We start from the raw sequence: 7,926 nt of genomic DNA on the forward strand, positions 1-7,926 counted from the left end.
ACAGCATATACATAACTAAAGAAAATAAATTATGTATTTCAACGGAAGTCTTATATGTATATACCTGTAAATACCCCAATACTCTTGATACCCAAATTGTATTATATAATACATTTACATGTGGCCCTGTAGGCGTGATATATACACAAGAAATACAATTTAAACATCTAGAGCACAAAATAGGTAACATCACAAAATAAAAAAAAAAATCCTAGATAGGTATCAATGTTGCTGTCCCGCAACATCCCAAGATCTTCAAAGACCCACTAGTCTTCAGCTAAAAACTCCATAGTGGGTCCCAGCTCTACCTCTTCAGCCGGATAACCTGCAAGATCATAAAAAAAAAAGGGTGTGCACATGGGATGAGTTCACTAGCGCAATACAAATGAGCCTATATGTATGCAAGTCCATTTTTAATAATCTAGATCACCTAAGTAACATTTCTAAGTCATAGGTTATGTGCTACTCACAATTACAGTGCACGTATGCCCCGGGTATGAGTCGTAAACTCCATCCTGTGATATGTCCATAGGGTTGTCGGAGAAGGCTAGCCGTGGGTACCGAAATAGTAAATTATTGTTCCTCAGCAACATTAAAGTAAAATGGGTCTTACCCTGCATTAAAATAAAATGGGCTTTGCCATACATTAAAGTAAAATGGGTTTTGCTCTACATTAAAGTAAAAGTAGTACGATTGGTCCTCTGATTATATCACAAAGTTACCGACCGTCCTAGTGATCGGTCAGACGTACTTCTAACCGCCACTGTTGGTACACAACCTCGGGCTTCCCCCCAGTGATTTACCCAACACCTAAACCCCTACTGGGAAGGGTCGTAGCACAGGGATATGTCATTCCTAACCTCATGCTCTTATATGAGATCGTACGACTATATAGTGCCACCACGTCCCATTCCACGGGCCACCAATGCATTCGTTTTCAAGCCATCTACGACATCTAGTTTAGCAATGTATCACATTTAATAATTTAAAATCATCCATCTCATATCTCAAAGTAAGGATAAACATTTATCAATTAAAGTCACAATATAACGAATCATAAATGAATTTCATAATGCACAAGACAATGCATGCAAATGGCATTTGTGAATGACTAGTCTAGTCTACACACAACAATATAGTGATGACATGGCTAGTCTACACACAATAATATAGTGATGACATGGCTAGTCTATAACAATAATGGAATGATGAAAAACACTCTAAAAATAAAATCAACGCTCTCTTCCCACTTACCTATATATGTACAATGTTCACCCTTGGTACAAGGAAGATCTGGCATGTGGTGACGTGAGTTTATAGCAAAACCTATCATAAAAAGTTGAGTTTAACATATCTCTAATTTAGGTTTATAACCAACAAGGTACGATGATCCCAATGTGTTTAAAATCACTATAGAAGGTTGCCTGACAAATTTGGGCCCAATCGGAACCCAATGGGTCTGAGTGGTAGGTCAACCCTGGCCCACCTATCCTTGCCCTTCGCTTGACCTAGGGGATTTGCTTGGTCTAACGGGCCAGGTGCCCACCAGTCCTTACTCATCGGTGGATCCAGAAGCCCAACCAGGATAGGCGGGCTCTGGATTGATGGGTCCAACCACTTCTAGGGCACCCACCAATCAGAATTGAAATTTTACTATTTACCTCCATTCTTCATCCCATCTTAGGGAAACCATAAGGGGTCGATTCAATCACATTTTTCACACATCTAAGGTCGTATATTGTGATTCTAACCTAGATCTAGGGTCGATTCAAAGTCTTAAGTATGGATCTTACCTCTTTGTTCAATAACACTTTCAAAAACCCCAAATCTCTTCTCTAGCTCAAGAAATCACCAAATAATTTTCAAATCTTACGATTTCTTCCTCTAAAACCTTCAAAACAACTTGTAGGTCTTTCATTAAACCTTATATTCATATTCTCAAGTGGGATTAACAAGATCTAAAGGATTTCTACCCGAATCATGGGGTTTCACTTAGGGTTTCTTAAGGGTTTAAGAAATATTGCCTTTACTCACCTCAAATCCTAGATCTCGAGATGAGGATCACTATTCCGGTGCCGAAATCAAAAGATCTAACCTCGGCATCGCACAATGAGCATCTCCTTCCCTTTTTCTTCCTTCTTCTTCCCTTCTCTTTCTTTCTTTTCTCTCTCTTCTTTATTTTTCTCACCCATCGTGTAAAACATTAAATGAAGAAAAAGAAAGGCATTAATTGCCATTTATACCTAGGTTAAAAATATCTAATGACCAGACTGGTAGGTCACACAGGTGGGTCTGACCCATCTATGACCACCCACCAATTAGTCGATACTTAGCCAAATAATTGGAATTTTAAAGGGGCTCGGCTCTCGACACGTATTTCATTCCCGGTATATGATTTAAAATACGTACTCGTCATAAAATATGGCTACGTACCTTTATTATCCATACATGGCCTTGTGATACGTGCAAGTGCACGGCTTGGGCACGCAGACTTCACTAGGCACTAAATCAGACTCGTCTGGCCATCCCGATTTCAAGGTCAACCTTTCTACCATATTCCATAGGGTGACTCAATTCGATCGGTTTAGATCCTACATGACCAAACCGAACCAATCGGATAATTAGACGGGGTTTAGAAAGTAGGTGTTTGATCAAACATCAAGAAATACGAAAAATAAAGAGACAATAGATCCGCACGACACAGAGATTTAACGAGGTTCACACACTAGGGTGGTGTGCTACGTCCTCGAATAAAGAAGAAGATGTTTCACTATGCAGAAGAGAGACTACACCCAAGCAGCGGTGAGAGAACTTGCCTTGAAACCCTAGCTCAAAAAACCCCATAATACAATGTTCTTCTCAATAAGCAATAGTACATTATATGTACTTCAAGTTACAGGTCAACCCATCGGGTCAATCCGATCGAATCATACCCCTCTGCTTCCATCATAGATCTCAAAAAAATTTTCATTCGAGTCACCATCAAAATATATCAGATCGGGTCAATCTTCAAAATGGGTTAAGAATTTGAGACAATTTTAACAAATCTCCACCTTGGCTTGAATTCTCCTCCAACAAATAAACATATAGCTAATATCTTCATTTTCTCTAATAGCCCTCCAAAGGGTTGAACTCAAATATGATCAACACTAAGTAAGTTCAAGCAATGCTCGAACTTACGAATACACAAAGGTGATGAGCACATTTATGTGTGAAATTTGGGGTAATAAAATATGCATTTTATATATTTAGAATGGAGCTACCTTGGGTTTTACTCTCTTTTTGTAGGTTTTGTATTTTAAAGACTTTAAGCATTATCAGGCATTATATATCTCCAACAACAACTACCTAGTGTAGTTGGTGAGCTATGGTGTGTAAAATTCCCTTGCTCATCAGGAGGTCTCAAGTTTGAATCTCATGGTTTTTTTTTTTTTTTGAGAATTTTATTGAATATTTCCTACACTTCACTCACTTAAAGCACTAAGGGTATGAAGGGCATTTCTACATCAAATTAGAAGCAAAGAAAATTGTGGGAGGGGTTTCTTGCGCAAGAAGAGAAAAAAAAAAGGAAAAAAAAAGGAGAGAAATAAATCTTGTCCATATCTTCTCTCTCCTCCACATCATCACCAAAAGATTGTCCAAATCACACAAAGCATGAAGGAAAATCATCCCTTGGAGGGAGAAAAAGAAGAGACAAATAAATAAAAAAAAAAAAAGAAAAAAGAAAATAAGCAAAAAAAATTATAAGAAATTTCTCCAAGTTTATTTCTCTCTTCTCTCTCCTCCACCTTAGCACTTTTGGTCTCAAAAGATCTCACTACCAATTGTGGGTTTCTCCCTTTTAGGAAAGAGAAATTTGTTACCCTACCTCCCCATTTCCCATAAATACAACTCATGTAAGAGGAGGGTGGACAATTCATTCTTCTTCTAGGGTTTTTTTTTTAGTTGCTCTATCTCTTTCTCTAGTTTTCTCTTTCTCTAACTCTAGTTTTAGGTATATGCTTTAAATACTTTTTTAAGTTCTTTTTATTCAATTAATGCAAGCACTTTTGTTTTTGATTCAGTCTTTTATTTTTATTATTTAAGCAATTCAAGTTGTAATTTTCAAGTTTTAGTTTTAGGCTTAGTTCTAGGTGACAAGAACAAGCTATGAAGCATGTCTTTCAAGTTCAATTTATTTTTTTCTTCAGGTTTGTTTTCTCTAGTACTAGAAATTTTAGATTTGGTTTATTTCAGATCTGGTTTTTAATACTGGTAGTATTTTAAATCGATCAAGTTTTTAGTTCAAGGGTTGAAGTTCAAGTAAGTAGGCTCATTCAGTAGTCTTCTCTCCCCCCTCTCATTCCCTCTTCTGACTAACCTTTCTTTCTTAATTTAGGATTTTAATTTCAGTCGTTACATTATTTCTATCCCTTTCCCCCAAGGTTCATTGCTAGTGTATGTGTTGGCTTTGCCCCTCCTAGCCATAGAACCATTAATTTATTGCTTTTATTTTAATTGTCTCCCTTTCCTTAAAGCCAAGTAGAGTAACCCTTGTAAGAGTGACTCTCTGGTCAAGTAGGGAAGCTCATATTATGATGCATCCCTCAGGCTAAGTAGAGAAACCTACTTGTGAGTCTCTCTCTAGCTTTATCCCCTTTCTTTTACTTTATTTTTATTTCAATATTTTTTTCCTTTATTGTTTTTATTTTTAATTGCGTGGGTTGTTTATTTTCAGTTGTTTATTTATTTAATTTTAATTGCGTGGCTTGTGTCTTTAAATTCTTAGATGACGAATGGTTAGGACGTTATTTTAGATACATATGTTTAGGACGGTAATTAGAATTAGATCACAACCATTAATCAGTTCACTTTCGCATTATCAAAAGAAAAAATAAATAAAGTGATTGCTCTCCCTGTGTTTGACCTGTAGCTACACTGATCCGTATGCTTGCGGTTACATTTTAAAATCTCAAACAAGTTTTTTACACCGTTGCCGGGGAGACAGTTCCATATTATTTTTCACTTTCTTTTGGTAAATCGGAGTGCTTTGTTTGCTTTGTTTTGTTTTTCCTTTTCTTTTATTAAATTCCTAAGAAGAACAACTTGCAATAATAGTTGTATCGGTGGAGATCTCCATGCCTCATAGTATGATAAAGATAGGTTTCGCTCTATAGCAGTACCTCAGGAATTGACCTGAGCAACCCCGGATCCCTGCCGGTAAGCTCCCAAAAAGCCAAAAAAATAAAAAATAAAAAAAAATAAAAAAATAAAAAAATAAAAAAATCATTAAAAAAAATGTTTTTCTATCCATTCTTTTGTGCTTGTCTTACTCTAGTTATGGATAGTTTTCTTTTGCATGAGTGTTAGGTGGGTACCTAATACTAAGAATCGGTTAGAAAGAATAGATCCAACAAGTAGTAACCCTATACATTTTCTCTCTTTAAAACCTTTCAATATGGGAGACCAACATCAAAACTCTTCACCTAAATCTCTAAAAGATAGGTTCTAGCCTGCTAGAACAACCCAACCTTCCTGCATAGTTTTACCACAAGCCTAGGGCAATAATTTTGAACTCAAATCTCAATACATCACTATGTTGCCCCATTCCATGGGGTGACCTCTGAGATGCATACCTATTTCTAAGGGAATTTGAAGAGGTATGTGTTCTACTTAAGATCCAACAGCTTTCTGATGATGCTGTTAAGCTTAGGTTTATCACTTTTGCATTAAAAGACCAAACTAAGAAGTGGTTGTAGGAGTTACCCACAAATTTCATTACCTCATGGGAGCAGTTCATAGTTGTCTTTCTTAAGAAGTTTTTCCCAACTCACAAGACCAATAAACTTAGAAGTGATATCCTTCAGTTTAGGCAAAAACCTAGTGAGTCATTTTCCAAACTTATGGAGAGATTTAAGGATCTACTCTAAGAATGCCGTCACCATGGCCTAGACTTATGGCATTTATGTCAAATAATTTATGAGGATATTGATTATCCAACTAAACAAATGATAGAGTCTATGTGCCCTGAGGGATTCACATCCTTTACAGATGAAGAAAAGACATGGGAATTCTTACTTGACTTAGCTGACAAAACCCATGAGTGGGAATCAACCCAAGAGAGTGAAAGAAACATAGGAGAAAAATAATATTTTGTGGATGGGATAGTAGCCAAGGAAGCCTATTTGGATAGCCTAATCAAGAGAATTGAGGCTATTGTTCTTAGAGAGCCATCATCAGTCAATTTGGCTAAGATTTGTGCTTGGTGCCAGTCCCTTGGACATGTCATAGAAGAATGCCTCAACACCTCTGAGGGCACTTCTAATGATAGTGTTATGCCTTATACCAGAATAATCCATATAGTAACACCTACAATCCAGAATGGAGAAATCACTTAAATTTCTCTTGGAATCAGGGCAACCAAGCAGGGCCTTCCAATTTTCATAATCAAGGTCAACCTAGACTCCAAAGGCCACCCTTTGCACAATAATCTTTTTCCCAAAATACTTTTCCTAGGTTAACTGTAGGACCTCAGGCTAGTTTTCCTATGGCCCCTCTCCTATCATCTTATCAGCAACCCCCTAGGTTTACCAACACTAGAGAGGCAAGTAGAATAAGTGACTTGAAAAAAAAATATGGCCCTCCTCATGACAAACCATCAAAATCTTATCAGAGAACTCACTCAAGTTGTCTCAATTATGCGTGAGAGGGAGAAATGAACTTTACTCAGTCAACCAGAGCCTAACCCTAGGCATCATCAGCTTGTTAGTTCACAAACACCAACAAATGCATCACTAAATATAGTACAAGGTCAGACCCAACAAGGGCCCTCTAACCAATGTAATGTTGTTCATGCCCTTAGGAGTGGTAGAGAGTACCAAAAGTGCGTTCCTAAATCTTTCCCATCTATTACTCCTGTTAACTCTCCTTCAGTTGAGGACACAAGTGTGCCACTTGTTCCAGGTTCGTCTGATGAACCTAAAGATTCTTTTGAAACTAAAGATGATTTGGTTGAGGAAACCAAAAATGAATCTTCTGAAAAAGGGTAAATCCCTAACAGTCCTTATGTTCATCCTATCCCATTTCCTAATCTCTTGTACACAAAAAGAAGACTACTTCCATGGATAAAATTTTAGAAGTCTTCAAAAAGGTAGAAGTGAACATCCCTCTTTTGGATGCCATGTCCCAGATCCCCGCCTGTGCAAAGGTGTTGAAAGATTTGTGTACTCACAAGTATATCACTAGTGTGCTCAAAAAGGCATTCTTGGCAGGTAACATTAGTTCCATAATTACTCAGCCTATAGTAGCCAAGTATAAGGATCCAGGGAGCCCTACCATATCTTGTGTCATAGGCAACACCTACTTTGAGCATGCCTTACTTGACCTTGGCGTAAGTGTGAATCTTTTACCTTACCATGTGTACAAGCAAGTTGGATTGGAAGAATTGAAAATCACTGGAACTACTCTTTAATTAGCAGATAGGTCTATTAAGATTCCTAAAGGGATGGTTGAGGATGTCTTACTAAAGGTGGGGGAATTTCTTTTTCCTGTTGATTTCATTGTGTTAGATACCAAGTCCTTCTCAACCAAGGATGAGATCCCAATAATTCTAGGAAGACCATTCTTGGCTACCAGTAATGCATTAATCAACTGCTGAAAGGATTTCTTAAGATTATCTTTTGGTAACCAAACTGTTGAGTTTAACATGTTTAGAATAGACAAGCAACCACATATGGAAGAAGAGATCAATATGTTTGAGGATTTTCTTGATTTTTCTGATGACTTAGTTACCAACTTTGATATTGATTTTGATTCAGAATTCCAAGAGTGTATGGATGAGTTGGATGATGATAGGAAATTTTTTTTTTCTGAAGTCTTGAGTCTTTACACACCTGTGGAGCCCTTAGGACCTCTTTCCAATTCCATTCTCAAACCTTTCATAATTGA

General features: G+C 37.2%; 1 non-coding gene across 1 annotated transcript; it reads right to left on the bottom strand.

Moving 5' to 3' along the window:
* Positions 1-5,822: 5,822 nt before the first annotated feature.
* On the bottom strand, positions 5,823-5,929 carry LOC122087753. The gene has a single exon (XR_006142828.1). It is a non-coding gene; the product is annotated as a small nucleolar RNA R71 (small nucleolar RNA).
* Positions 5,930-7,926: the final 1,997 nt, after the last annotated feature.

Source organism: Macadamia integrifolia, chromosome 8 (genome assembly GCF_013358625.1).
Source record: "Macadamia integrifolia cultivar HAES 741 chromosome 8, SCU_Mint_v3, whole genome shotgun sequence".
Lineage (NCBI taxonomy): Eukaryota > Viridiplantae > Streptophyta > Magnoliopsida > Proteales > Proteaceae > Macadamia > Macadamia integrifolia.